Below are 15016 nucleotides of genomic sequence, written 5' to 3' on the forward strand. Positions count from 1 at the left end.
CAGCAAGAACATGGTAAATTCAGCCAATCACAGCAATTAGAATTGGTTATCACAAATGCACCGATCTAGGAACCGAGAATACACGAACCAGGGCAGATAGAGATGAGAACAATAATATCATACGTAGGAAATCGACGGGGGATCGTTGACAATGATCCTCTTAACCGCATAATATTTTAAACAATTGAGCTCACATTATGCCTAAAATTAAAAAAAGTGGTGATAGTCTTTTGTTAAGATGTAGACCTTCTATTTGGGGGTCCAGGTGTCAATTAAATATCACTTTCTTTAACGGTAAAGGAAAACATCGTGAAAAAAGCTGCATGCGTGAGAGTTTTCCATAATGTTCCCGCAATCGAAGTCTGCGGATCCGCAGTTGGCCAAACGTGGCGGACTATTGAACGAACCCTTCTCATTCTGAGAGTAGCTCCGTACTTAGTAGTGAGCCGGCGATGGGTTAGGACGATGCTGTCGAGAATTGCCTTGCTTTATAAACTTTGCTAAGAAATCTTTAAAATATGTACCTAACCTATGACAAAGTAAAACACAGCGAGCAGGTAGGTAAGTACCTACTTACCTACGTATAGCTTCACGAGGTCACATTTCATATTAGTGCTGTGAAAATATTTGCTCTAAGTTTATAGGACATTCCATTTCCAGGATGGAGAGTTAGCGTGACCTTACGTTTACACTTTCGATAGGGGTATGTTCCAACAATAATATGTTTACTTTATCCCGAAACGCCGTACGCGCCACGACTCCTAGAATCTATTTAGAAATCAGCATTCATAATAAAATATGCAAATGCGAAATTTGGTGGTTTGTCGTTCAATGACGCTGCAATGGTGAATTTAGTTAAATACCTGATGAATACAACTTAAAGCTTGTTGTTAGAAGAAACTCCGCAAAGTAACGCCTGCCCAAGACGAAAAAGATTCCCACGAGAATCGTGCTAGAGCCGTGCTATTGGCACAGCTCGTTGAATTTATAAATCCAACGAACTAGAAATTCAATTATTTGCAAACATGAACGTTCGTGGTTCAGTTAGGTATACCGCATCAATTACTATCACGATCTATACTGTTCAGCCGCACCTTGTACTTTTTGGTATATTTTTATCTATCAATGGTTAACTGAAGCCTATGAGTAGGTATCTTATTTCATGAACTGAACTGGACTGCTGCTTTGGAGAGTATATGTTTTGGTTTACTCGTATGTTCTTTCATTGTCAAATTGTCAAAAATTGGATTCAGTTGGCAAGAGTTTGTCAACCTTTACTCACTCCGATTTTAGTAGAAGATTTTTAATTAGCAAACCACTCAAACCTTGAAAGGTTTGAGTCCAATTCCACTTCACCTCAGTATTTCACCAGAGTTTCTTGTGGAAAACTGTCTGAAACGGCAAAGTTCTGTCTGGAAAGGCAATTCAGAGCTACATGTTTTATCATTTAAAAGTTTGACTTTAGCTCCTCAAAGTTTTGTTTAAAGTTATACACATAAATTTTGGGAACATAATACATACTAGCGATTGAATGTAATTTGTCTCTTTGCCCGAGTGGTTTGGATATTCGTTCATTGCCTACCACAGCGGTCCAGTATTACATGACTGTTGTTTTTCTGATCCGGCGTGGTTGGAACGCTAGATGTATTGCGTGATGTGACATGTGGTAGAGTACGCGACAGGTTGTAACTTGCAATGGCAATCGGGGAGGGAACGTCCCACACACCCGCACAGCCCCCTAACTAACCCGATGCGGGCGAGGGCGGGTGATGTGCAGATGTGCGGGGCGTCATAACCCGCCTCATACCCCGATTGCCATTGTCATACATTCCATAATATTTAGTCGTAGGTCTTCACATGCAAATTAGTTAATTATTTACGAAACGGACGAAATGGAAACGGAAAGTTGTGAGAGAGATTGGTATTTTTTATTGTCATGTTCATAAAATGTATAAAATATGCAAACCAAAAAAATATATAAGTACACTAGAAGAAGTATGCTTGCCGTACAAAATGCCAGTTAGTTTTTGTGCCGATTCGAAGCGCCCCAATGAGCGTACCGGGAATTAAAATTGACATTTTCTGTCAAATGTAGGTTCATTTCGGAAAACCTAAATCAACCATTATTACAATCGCCATTGTTGTGTTTGGCTGAATTTATGGCATTCTCGTTGTAATAATGCATTGTAGCTGATAGTGAGCGAGTGTCAACCAATCAGAGGTGATTGTAGTTGTGACATTGTAGGTGTCAGTTTACCGCAATCGAGCCCATGGTCGTATATTGACACTATTTTGACAGATGTCTCATCACTAACATTTAGTTCCGAGTACGCTCATATGACGCTCACTGATGCTATCAGTGCCGAAATGGCAAAAATAAAGTTGCTTCGAAAACAAGTCAGCAATCGCAAGTCCAGCGTACTAGTATAAGTCATTGACTTGAACCAATTTATACCTACTTACTTGTTCACCGAAATAAAAATACTTGTGAACATTTTCTGTACGACCGTAAATAATCCATTTACGGTTAAATGAATTTAATTTTAAACACACAATAGGTAAAACAACTTTATGTTATTATTATGATAAGATAAAAATATTGTTTTGATTTAAAACAAAAATAATAATTTATTATTGTTTCAACATAAATAATCAACTTTCGTACCACGCGCTAGTTTTAATATACATAGTTAAGTTAATTTTGCTTGCACGAAGCACTATAATTTAAGACTTATAATTAAAACTTAAATGGAACAACAAGATAAATTATACCTACTCGTGTAAGTTTTGGAGCAAAACGACATAGGCTGGGCGCACACTGGCTACAATCATCTAAGACGCGTCCAACCGCTTTTCTTTTTGCGTAAAACACCGCTGACCTGCGCGGGGTAATTCGCTAACTCAGTGTCTAACACTGAATCATAGTCACCGAGGTTGGTTAGTTCTACATAGCTGCTTCACTGAGTGATATTACAATACTAGCCGATGCCCGCGACTTCGCCCGCGTGGATTTAGGTTTTTCGAAATCCCGTGGGAACTCTTTGGGTTTCCGGGATAAAAAGTAGCCTATGTGCTAATCCAGGATACTATCTATCTCCATTCTAAATTTCAGTCAAATCCGTTCAGTAGTTTTTGCGTGAAGGAGTAACAAACATACACACACACACACACACACACATACACACAAACTTTCGCCTTTATAATATCAGTGTGAAGTGTGATAGTGTGATTTGTTTCGTAGAAAACCTTCAATGAATTAAAAGTTGAGCTCGCTGGCTAACACCAAGTCAGCGAATCAGCCCGCAGGTCGTCATCATCAGCATCGTCAATCAATTAGACGTCTACATATTTGATATAGGTCTTTTGTAAGGACTTCTTCCCATACAAAGTTGTTTCCGTGATGACCGCGCTCTGGGCAGGCCTTTACGATTTATCCATCCATTTTGTCAGTCGCCAGAACCTCTTTTGGAACCCAGCAGGGGTACCGCGGATAAGTGAGATTAACTATTGGAGTACTGGTGAAGGCAGGGTGTGAAAGTGCGCTCCCTTACCCCTCTTCTTACATTATCATAACTTTTGGCGATTAATTTTGTTGTTTGTTGTAAATAGAGGCCATCACCCTGCCTACTAAATTGATTACCTTCAATCAAAGCTATTACTACATAGGTGTTATTATGTTTAAGATAAGGCACGTTTTTATGTTTTCGGCTGATAAAAAATGACATTTTAACTTTGAAGAAATATTTTTTTACACAGCTAAGTATAATTATGTATTAAGTATATTTATTACGATTTTTAGCCTAAAATTGTCCGTAACTATTCCGAGGCTAGTGTTTCATGAAAAAGGATATCTAAATACATTCAATTGTTCTTTCTGGACGTTCCGGATGGGAAAATTCAAATACAAGTTTTTAGATTCTTTAAATTGGTCATTTTGCATGTTTTTTGCCCTCAAATTACTAAGCCTATATCCTCAAAAAGGAGGACTGAAAAACTTCATGTACGAACGTAACGGACTAACATATGAAGGTGTCGAGTTTAACGGAACATTGCCTACGTGACAATGATAGATTAGCTGAGAGGAAATGGGCGGTAGGTATTATTAGGTATATTTAGCTTTATAAAACAAGTAAAAGATAAGTAAGTATAGATTTTTATTTAAGCTAGAATAACACTTAGCTAACTACAATTGTGACTAGTGGTAATCATGATGAGCCCTAGGTTTAAACATGATTGAAACGCTACTAACTGTGGATCAGAAATGAGGAGATCCATACGGGGACTAGAATAACCGATATAGCTCAAGGGGTTGCGAAGCTAAAGTGACAATGGGTGGAGTACATAGTTTGTATAAATCGACCAAGTTCGAGTCAGGCTCGCGCACCGAGGGTCCGGAGTCGGGTATTTTTCCAACATTTTGCACGTGTGACCAAATCTAGGTCTCCCACTCAGCATCATGCTGCAGCGCTTGTTTTCAGTGAGAGCCTTGAATAGTGAAGTCGAGGTACATAATAGATTATTACATCGTTCACGGCTTGTCGCTGTTCCATGTTGGAAGTATATTAAAACGGTAAAGGAAAGGAGGACGGATACTACATGCTATGTGAAGAAAATTGCTGATGTATATAAATTATATAATAACCAAGAAATTTTATTACGTTTTCCGCAAACAGGTATTATTTCTTTATGTATGTGTGCGTGGGTGTGAGTGCGCACGCAAGCACACGCAGATACAATCATAAACATATTTTTAAACTACTTATTTTAGTCTCCCTCTGAGATTTGGAACGATTACTGATTACTTTCGTTTTTATAGATTAAACTATCAAAAATCCTCTACGCGTTGAACCCATGTTGAACCTATGTTTCTTGCGTAAGTTTTGGGAAGACATTCCAATAATTCGTTGAAAATATTATTTTCTCTACTTATAAAAACATTTTTGGGGTAAGAGTCTGGCCTTTAAACACGGGTTTTCACCGAATTTAAGCTCCAGTGACCAGTCAACAAAAATTTGTTTTTAGCAAAATAGCCTTAAATAATACTTTCCTATATATATAGTTAATGTTAATGGAGACAGTAAAAAGAATCAATTCTTTATTTTTACTGTACCTATGGAAAGAAGTATTATTTGTATTATGTGCTCGTTGAAAGAAGCTTTGAAAGAATCCTAGATGTTATAGTCTAACAAGAGGCAATGCACCTACTGAAGCCCTAACTCTTGAACAAATATAAAACTCTGTATTTATATAAGCGTAGACGAAGAGAAATTTTTCTATAAACATCGCTTTGTACAATAGGGGCACATTGAATCATTGGGCAATTGCACATATTTCACAGTCAATTTATTATACGTTTGATGCTGGAATCTAACAGAGATATATTATTATATTATAATTTAGCCACAGCCGTCGGCTTTGCTCAGCGAAAACAATCTCATATAGGAATTTCGAAAAGTCTTGTTTCTTGTCTACATTAAGGAACTATTTTACTAGGTAGGTACACTGTCTACAAGTTAATAAGCCTCAATAGCTCAGCTGTTATAAAAGTGGACTGAATTCCGAAAGGTCGGCGGTTCAAACTCCAGCCGTTGTACTGTTGTCGTACCCACTCCTAGCACAAGCATTACTCTTAGTTGGAGGGGAAAGGGGAATGTTAGTCATGATTGAAAATGGCTAATATTCTTTAAAAAAAAAAGTAGGGCTCGCATACGAAGGGTTCCGTACCATTCTACTAGGTATAACACTTTTATGTACAATACTCAACAATGTGCAACAAGTTAATGACAGCCAGCCCCAAAAACGGAACCCAAAAACTGATTAAATATTATAATCTTCATATGTTTCATAGTGCACTTCGAAGTCCTGGGATGTTTTAGCTTATTTATGTATCCCATCTTATTTCAGCCCGTAAAACCGCAGTTTGTCAACTTTATGGGACATTCGTATGCAGTTTTCACGAACGATAAACCTCTAGGTTTTTCTCTCATGAAGCTTGTTTACGTTGAATATATAACGGCAATATTTGGACGGAAATATGTTCGGAATTTATTGGAACATCACTAACCTATCTATTATATCTTACCTGCCAAGAAATATCATCGCTTGCTAATTGTGACTTACCTACATACTACCTACCTACAAAAAAGTATCAAAAACATTTGGCAGTGGTCCCTACGCCACTACAACGAGTCCGTTATGTGAGATTAACAACATAATATCAATAATAGGTAAAAATTCACGCATTCCTTACTTTTTTTTGCACGTAGTTCACGTTATTGATCGCTTGATCAATTTTTCCAATATCAGCTGTTGCAACAAGGCTGGTTTTGTTTTACAGCGCGATCGTATCGGTCTATGTACTTACACAATAAACTAAATGACATTTAGGCAGATACTAGTTGCCTACCTCAACATTGTTAGCAGTTGTATATGGATTTACTCATGCAACTGGTCAAAATACTGATAATAAGAATTCAAAATCATCGTATTGATCGCTGTACGTAACCTGCTATTTACATTATAATTGACTTTGGCCATTTTCTGGCAAATAGACGACGCGACGCTGAAATCGAACAAAAGTTAAACAAATGTAATCAAACGACACCATCTCAATATCTCTTCGGAAAATAGAATCAATTCCAAAAGAATTTAATACGATCTGTCAGAGTGTCTGTAAGTGAATTTATGCCCACAGTTCAAAAAGGATCTTTGGTTATTATTATTTAGTTCCTTCCTTTAAACACATGGAGCCGCTGGATTCATGAAACGCAAGACCATGGTGCATGAAAGTCCCTACGAGAATCCTACGTCCATCAGTAGACGTCTGTCGGTGGTTGATGACGATGATGATGACAATTTAAGCTTTTGTGAAGAATAATGTTAAGAAAAGCTTTTTGCACCGTAACATTTTAGGAAATGATGATCCATTACATTTTAGTTAGAAAGGTCGGTCCTCATGCGTGATCCTTAAATCCCGCGGGGCGTAAAAATGTGTTGAATCTTACAACTTTGTTTGAAAGCACGATAGAACAACTTTATATTATAAAGTCTTTGTAAACAACATTATAATAATGTGATTACGTACAACTGTGCTGTATTTTTAACCCCCGACCCAAAAAGAGGGGTGTTATAAGTTTGACGTGTGTATCTGTGTATCTGTCTGTGGCATCGTAGCTCCTAAACTAATGAACCGATTTTAATTTAGTTTTTTTTTTTGTTTGAAAGTTGGCTTGATCGAGAGTGTTCTTAGCTATAATCCAAGAAAATCTTTTTAGTTACTGTAACCTTCACATGTCGGGGGTGTTATAAATTTTTAATTTACACTTGTTTACGTCTTCTATTCTCTATTCTATCTTCAGGTTGTAGGAGAATAATTATTTATCTTTTAATGTAGTTGATCCCATGATCCACTCCAGCCTTATTCGTGTGTAATTCCAGAAAATCTTAGTGGAGTTCTGTGAAATAGTGAAAATCTACATGCATGATCACAAGTTTCTAGTCCAAGAAGTTTAAGCTGTAGGTAGCTGTAGGCATATGGTAGTACGTGCATATGGTAGTCAGTTCGTTTTATCTGTATATTATACGCGTATAGTACACGACAGGTCGAGATGGCAATCGGGGTGCCCCCCGCTTCATACCCCGATCGCCATCTCAACCAGTCGCGAACTATAGATACATATTACACTTACAGGGGCAATTGAAATTCCGTAATTCCGGGCAATTTGTCAATTATGAAGTCAAGACCGCATGAAACAATTTACTGCAATACCCAGCAGCAATATCTGAAAACTTCAGCAATATTAAGCGAAATAATTGCTCCAGATTGCTCCAGATCCATCTAATATACGTCTCACCAAGCAACAATTGCTTAAAAAATACCGATGTAAGAGCATCATTAATAATACGTGCTTGCGAAAAAGTGGTTCAGTAAGTTAATAACTTTTATTTGGTAAAATCTACTTCTTTTTTAGTCAATTACTTTTTGTAGCTTTCATTTATAGTTGGGTTCGGTCGCAAAAAAATGTACATTAGTTTTTTTTTTGTTGTCCTGGTTTTATTTTTGTCATAGAATCAGTGCTGTTTTAGTTACGAATATATGTTCCATATTGATCTAAATATAACCTCTCTGTAGTTTAGATAATACCATGAAATCTCAGCTATCCTTACAAATTTGTATTTATTTTAGTTTTTTTCCGATTGGCAAAATTTTTGCTCCATACAAAAACAGTTTGTCCAACTACTGCACTATTATCGAAAACATGTCATTTTAACAAAACTTTTGTCCTAATATTGCGTTTGTAAGTTGGGTTCGAGTTCTGATTACTTTTTCAACGTATTTACAAAAGGTTACCATTCTTTTATCAATAACCATAATTTTCTTCAACTTCTAAAATGTGTCCAATTTTTTGTGCGTGTGTAACGTCCTGAATGTAACGACATTAGAACGCCTATTTTTGCCATACTATATAAATAATTTGGTTGCTTTTGCCTTTCATTTATTGGCAACACTATTGAACAAGGCGCCAACATTCAGAAAATAAAAACGGCCATGTTTGTTAGGAGGAAAATTGTTAGTGTGTGTTGACGCGAGAATTGTCGCCAAAAATTGTCTTTCTTGTGTTGAATTGCAGGATGAGTATTGGACATTCTTTCGAACTCATAAATAAAGGTTAATAAAGCTTTGTTTTCGCGTAAAACAATGAAACTACTCCTCTGTCCGTAATTATTCGCTGTACAGTGATATTTTGATTTGAGCTTATGTCGTTCGCTTTTTTCTGTCATGATTGTAACATATGTAACGAAATGTGTAACGTTACGGTCATGACCGATTGTAAGGCGGAGAGTACACTTTTTTAGAAATTCGATTTTGACTTAATTTAATTTCTTAAGAAGGGTCTCTCCGTCACTCACTTCATACAAATGTAGTTCCAATTTCATTTGAAAATATTAAGCAACCAAAGTCCATGACATACAGACATATAATAGAAACTAATGTAACGGCTGTGGTTTTCCAGATTTCTGTTAATATATTCGGTTTCAAAGTTACGCGGTCTTAAAAATTCACATACAAATCTTTGAGCCCCTGTAATTTTAAAACTACATATTTTTAGAAAAATCTAAAACACCACAGACACAGATATTAGTTTCTAGAATATGTCTACAAAGTTTCATGGACTTTGGTTGCTTAATATTCAAATGAAATTTGAACTACGATTGTATGGAGCAAGTGACGGAGAGAGCCCTGTTAATGATAACCGTAAGATTCCTTATGCCTGAACTACTTAGTACATACAGTTATTTATATTTATCGTGTTTGGTGTCCATCAAAAGTTTCTGGTTTGCTGGTCTGTGATTGGCTGGGAAAGTTAAAAATATTAAATTAAAATTTTCCTTTAAAAAAATAATTTTTGAATTATTAATTATATAGAATAGCTCTTGTATTAATTCAGTTCCTCCAACTTTTATCGTCGTTTTGACCACAAAAGTGCGAAGAGTGCAATTCATATTTCAGATGGCACCAATGACCAATGCCGGAAGGCAAAAGAAATATCGGGAAAAGTTTCGAACTCAAAATCAAAATCAAAAAAATAAGTGTCACCATTCTTAGCGGTATCACCTAATGTAAAAAAAAACTAGTGTATATAATGTCTGATGGGGTCTCTGCGAGTTTGCTTTGGCCCCTCGTACGCCTACTAAAGGACCGGGACCCCAGGGTCGCGAAATCGTTATGCGGTCTCAATAATAATATAATATTGTAAAAATAATATAATATTCTAATCATAATATTGCATGATTCTGAACTACGCTTTATGTTGATCATGAACGTATCATTGAGTCAGGTATGTAACGTTTGTTACGATGTCATGAATGCAACTATACATTTTTTTACGACCACACCCAGTTACAATTATTACGGGTATTTTATTACTATTAATTTTATTTGGTAGTCTTTATTATTTATTTTTTTGTTACTTTATTAGATTATTATTTTTTCAGACTGATCGATTATATTATTACTAACTTCAGCCGTCAGTCGATTATGTAAGCAGCCACAATAACGTGCAAGTACTAGGTACTATACGATATTATGTTCTATAAGTTTTATTTTGCAGGTGTAGATGTTAAGATGAACATTTTACGCTTAAGGAGTGAAAACCGCTACAGAATAAATTGCATTTAAGTGTAACCTCCATGGTTAGAGTTAACGAGCTCTTTTGTTCGTTAAGCTAGGTATTGTAATACAGTAATTAACCTCACGGAAAACAGCCTTGCGTTTACTAAGACCGGATTTGTTACTTTGATTATGGAAAATGGAGACGGAGTGAGTACCTGCCTTTTTCAGCTGACGGGCTTGTAATCAGTGTCATAGTCTATAGGTACTCTATGCTAAGATTATAGCTAGCTATCTTTTATCCTATTATATAATATTATGGTCACATGCTTGATCACAATAACTCGTAATAGAAAATGATGATGTGGCAGGTGGGATGAGTTTAAAAAAAGATGACTATTCACTAAGTGTTTATCTAAAGTTAGTTATGACAAAAAAAAATTATTATATCAAAATTTAGATCGTCCATTTAATTTTACATTCAGAGAAAAATGAGAGGTCACAAAGCTGCTAATCAAAATAAACATATTGCCTTTTCTTCCTAATAAAAAAATATTTAAAAAGCGGGACATGTAAAAAATCCTAATTTGTAGCTCGCCCTACCACGAATGACATTTGACCTTTGTAACAGTTGATTGCGGATTGTTAGAATTTTACGGTTAATTAATTTAGCGTGAGGAAAATGGGAGGAAACGAGAATGCTATAATTAAATTAAATATTGCCTCTTCTTTCTAGATTTTCCGACTTTAAAAAGTTTGAAAGCCCCAAATTATAACTTGCCGTGCTACGAATGACATTGGACTTCTGTAACAGTTAATTATGGATCGTTAGCATTTTACAATTAATACATTTTGCTTTAGAAAAATGAGAGCAAATGAAGATAATATGTTATAAGTAGTTAAATTCATATTGCCTCATCTTTCTACATTTTACAACTTTAAAAAGCGGGACATTGTAAAGCCCCAAATTGTAGCCCGCCCTGCTACAAATGACATTTAACCTTTGTAACAGTTGATTGCGGATTGTTAGCATTTTGCGGTTAATTAATTCTGACCCGCTTATATTGAATTGAGCAACTGTTTGCTAACTTTGCCTTAACAGTGCACGGGAGAATTTCATGAATAAGCATAATGATATGTCCGAGTCAAAACTGTGTCTAACCGATATAGTTGGATCTCACCGTGCTACGAGTTTCTGTAAAAGTGTAAACCTAAGTACCTACTTATATTTTTGCGCGTTAGCTATGACGAGCTGATAATGATGTTTGTGATGCCTGTCCTGTGCTGTGTGTGTGATGCTGTGTATTGCCTGATTACACAACCAACTGGTCATAATGTTTTTTTTGGTTTTGAGTCCAAACTCAAGGTTTTCTAATGAGCTATAGAAAGCTCATTGGAAAAGCTTGAGTTTGGACTATCGAGAGTTCATCGGAAACCAAGTCCTATGGTAATATTTACCCGTAATATGTCAGTGATATTATAAACTAAGTAAAATTTTTATTACGACTCGGAGTCGACTATTAGTAACATTATTCCAGAAGCAGGCATGTCACAAAGCTCTTAAGCTTGCGCGGGTACATAAGTCCAATATACGTATAGACTTTACGAGAGAATTAATCTACTTAATTAATTTATTATCTCACTTAGCTTTAAGCCTAGCGGCAATTTTCATTTGATTAGGGAGCGATTGCTACCGCAACTCCTAAATCCAACCACCATCTATGAACGCTAAAGCTTCGTCTCGAATCTTGAATATAAACTAAAATAAAATATATATAAATAATAAATGCAAAAAGGAGGTAGTCTATGTCCATTCCCGGGAAGCAAGCTATCTCCTTAATTTAACCAAATCTCGTCAAAATCGGTTTAACGGATTGGCCGAGAAAAGCTAGCAGACAGACAGACACATTTTTGCATTTATAATATTATATTGAATATGGTCCGTACTCCATATAACATCCTAATTAATCCATATTATATGGATTAATGAGGATGAAGTTAGCTTTCCACGTGAAAGTGAATGTATATAGGTATATAACATACATGGTTTACTGGTTTGTTGGTTTGTCCTTTAATCACGTAACGGAGCAACAGATTGATGTGATTTTTTGCATGAGAATATTTAAAGACATAGGTTACTTTTATCCCGAAAAATCACAAGGTTCCCACGGGATTTTTAAAAACCTAAATCCACGCAGACAAAGTCGCGGGCATAGGCTAGTACATAATATGCTTAATAGACAGATACTACGTAGGAAAGAAGATAATTTTTAGATACGATTCTGGACGGACGACTCCATATACCTACCTATTCCTTAACGGCTCACTGTATTGACTTATGTTTAGTACAGTGTACCCAGTGTACCTATGTAGTAACCTATCACAAGATTCACAAGCGTGTCTATGCATGATTCCCTCAAAATCTCTGTGTCCACACATAGGTTGCAAGTGACAACTATCAGGGCATTTAATAGAGCCATTTACTCTGTAGCTTTGAGTTCCTGTTGATGCTGAGATGATTGTATACATGAGTGTAGAACAAGATAATAAATACACATGCCTAACTACAGTATAAACTCTATATAACGATACTGAAGGGACTGCGCATTTTATGACGTTGTTGAGAGATGTCGTTAAATGGAGAGAAGAAGAAAAAGAAAAAAGTTTATTTCAGACTAGTGTTAGTTATTACATCAAAAAACAAATTTTGTTTGAGCGCTATTGCGTTAGACTGTTATTTTCCTCTGACGTCTTTTTCTGCAAGAGTAATTTTGTCGTATTTTTTTAATTATTTTATTCATATCTTGCGATATCGAGGCATCTTGGTGATAAAGAAAGTACTTTTCCAATAATTTAGCCGGAATTTCCAATAATACGGGCTAGGATAATAAAACGACAAAAGAACGTACGCTGTTTAATTGTTGTCGTTATTGAGAGTGGGTGTGATGTAGGTACTAGGTATATTATGTAGACTGTAGAGTGTATCATTGTATGGAAGACAAGCTAAACCAACCAAAGCCCTGTGATTTCGACGCTTTAAGGAGTTTATCGTTACATCGAGTTACATGGGAGTTTACACTGTATTTGAGAGCCGCAGCAGAGTTAAGTATTTGCCGTGGATGCCCTGGAGTGCTGGAGCCTTATAGTCTCAATAATAAATTTCCAATAAAGTACCTCTACCTACTATACTCGTACAAAACATCACAAATTTTTTTCTACTACAGTCCATCACCCTATAATTAGTCTGACTGGTCTGACTGTGATCCTAGCCACCATTCCACGCGGACGATTTTTACAGTAATTATTTCTGTCTATTAATTATATTGTAGGTAGGTACTAAGTAAAATTTTGAACAAAAAAAAAATGAACATCGGAATATAAAAATTAAACTTTTTATAAATTCCTATTCTATAAGTATCTAGTAGGTACCTATTGTCTATTGACGGACTATTATTGGAAAATGTTTAAGTTGATAGACAAAAACAAAAAAAATCTTTGTAATTTTCTTATTTTACTTAGGTAGATAAGTATTAAGTTCGACAATCACGTCGCGCTAATTTACTTCAATCGCAAATCATAACAAAAAACGCATTCTAGGTAAGTAAATGTAGGAGCAGCGATAAGAAATAATGTGCATACTTACGTTACAAACAGCTCTGGCAAAAGTTCAGAAATTTTCACAAATGCAAAATTACGAAATCAATCTCCAAGCACTCATGAAAACATTCAAAAAATATTCACAGTTTTTATTACTATAAATTAAAAAAACTGTGCGATAAGTTTCGTCCTTTTAGCAGATTGAGAAAAAAAATCATAAATATAAGTAGCACTTTATTTTTTATTCATCCTTTGAAAACTTTTCCGGCATTCGAATTCAAACACTTCGCGCTGCGATATCAGGCATGCACTGCGAGACGTAAGCGGCGAAGAACTGATTTCCCGCGCTAAGTTCACCCATGACAGAAATACGCTGCGCCACAGATTAACTAATAACAGAATGCTTGGTTTTGCTCAACAATGATGCTGTGTCGATACGTTAAAATATTATCAGCGGCTTCCCTTGTTATTTTTCAAGCCTCATGAGTCCAACGGGTGGACTGAAAACTGCAGAGTCGAAAAGGAAAGTAGACTGTCGTATAAAGAGAATAGAGAGAGAGAGAAGACTCGTAAGAGAATAAAGTTAATCTAAGTACCTATAATTTCATAGTATTATTTTAAAGAAGATAGATTTGTTTGTTTTCAATCGATTTAACCTATAAGTATAAATATTTTTTTTACTATTAGACAGTTAGGCAAGTACTTTATCCACATTAAGTAACATAGGCAATATAATATAATAATATATAATAATATTACGTAAATAAAGGTAGTCATATTATATTTCATAATTTTATTTTGGACAACATATTTTAGGTGTATGAAATATATTATTTCATTTCCGAGCTAGATATCACAACAAGCCGTGAAAGAAAAACCCAAAATATGGTCGTGTTTTGGTCACAGCTTACTTAGTATGAATCGTCAAGTAAACCTTTTTTGCCCGGCTCCTTTTTTTATGCATAGGAGCCCCCCTGAAATATAATTTTATTGAATTTCTAATTCAATATTCGGTTTCCGGTCAACATTCTGCTCTAAATACCGAAATTTCAGATTTCAGATTAACTCATTTCGGCTAAGACATAGAGAGCGTGACAGACAAACAGCACTGTATTTTACTCTCATTTATTTATTTTTCTCATATATAAAAAAAATCTGTGACAGACAGACAGCACTGTTATTATTTAACCCTTTGGGTATGAAACCCTAAAAACTGCAAAAAAGTTGTAAGTGCTTATTCGAGCAACCTGCAAGTAAGTATGAAAAATAAAATTTTATGTTACTCGTTACACGAAGAATGAAACCCAT

At 35.6% G+C, this 15016-nt stretch overlaps 1 protein-coding gene across 2 annotated transcripts in view; it reads right to left on the reverse strand.

Annotated features, from left to right (window-relative positions):
• The window catches only part of LOC123865678 (orexin/Hypocretin receptor type 1-like), a 71640-nt gene extending 57567 nt beyond the window's left edge, over positions 1 to 14073 (reverse strand). The window contains exon 1 of one of the 2 annotated variants that reach the window (XM_045906870.1): positions 13755 to 14073. The gene's annotated coding sequence lies outside the window, so the exon portion shown is untranslated. Of the gene's footprint in view, positions 1 to 13750 lie in introns of both variants that reach the window. The other variant, XM_045906871.1, reaches the window with a different exon arrangement.
• Between the last annotated feature and the right edge of the window lie 943 nt (positions 14074 to 15016).

The sequence above is a fragment of the Maniola jurtina genome, chromosome 5, assembly GCF_905333055.1.
Source record: "Maniola jurtina chromosome 5, ilManJurt1.1, whole genome shotgun sequence".
NCBI lineage: Eukaryota > Metazoa > Arthropoda > Insecta > Lepidoptera > Nymphalidae > Maniola > Maniola jurtina.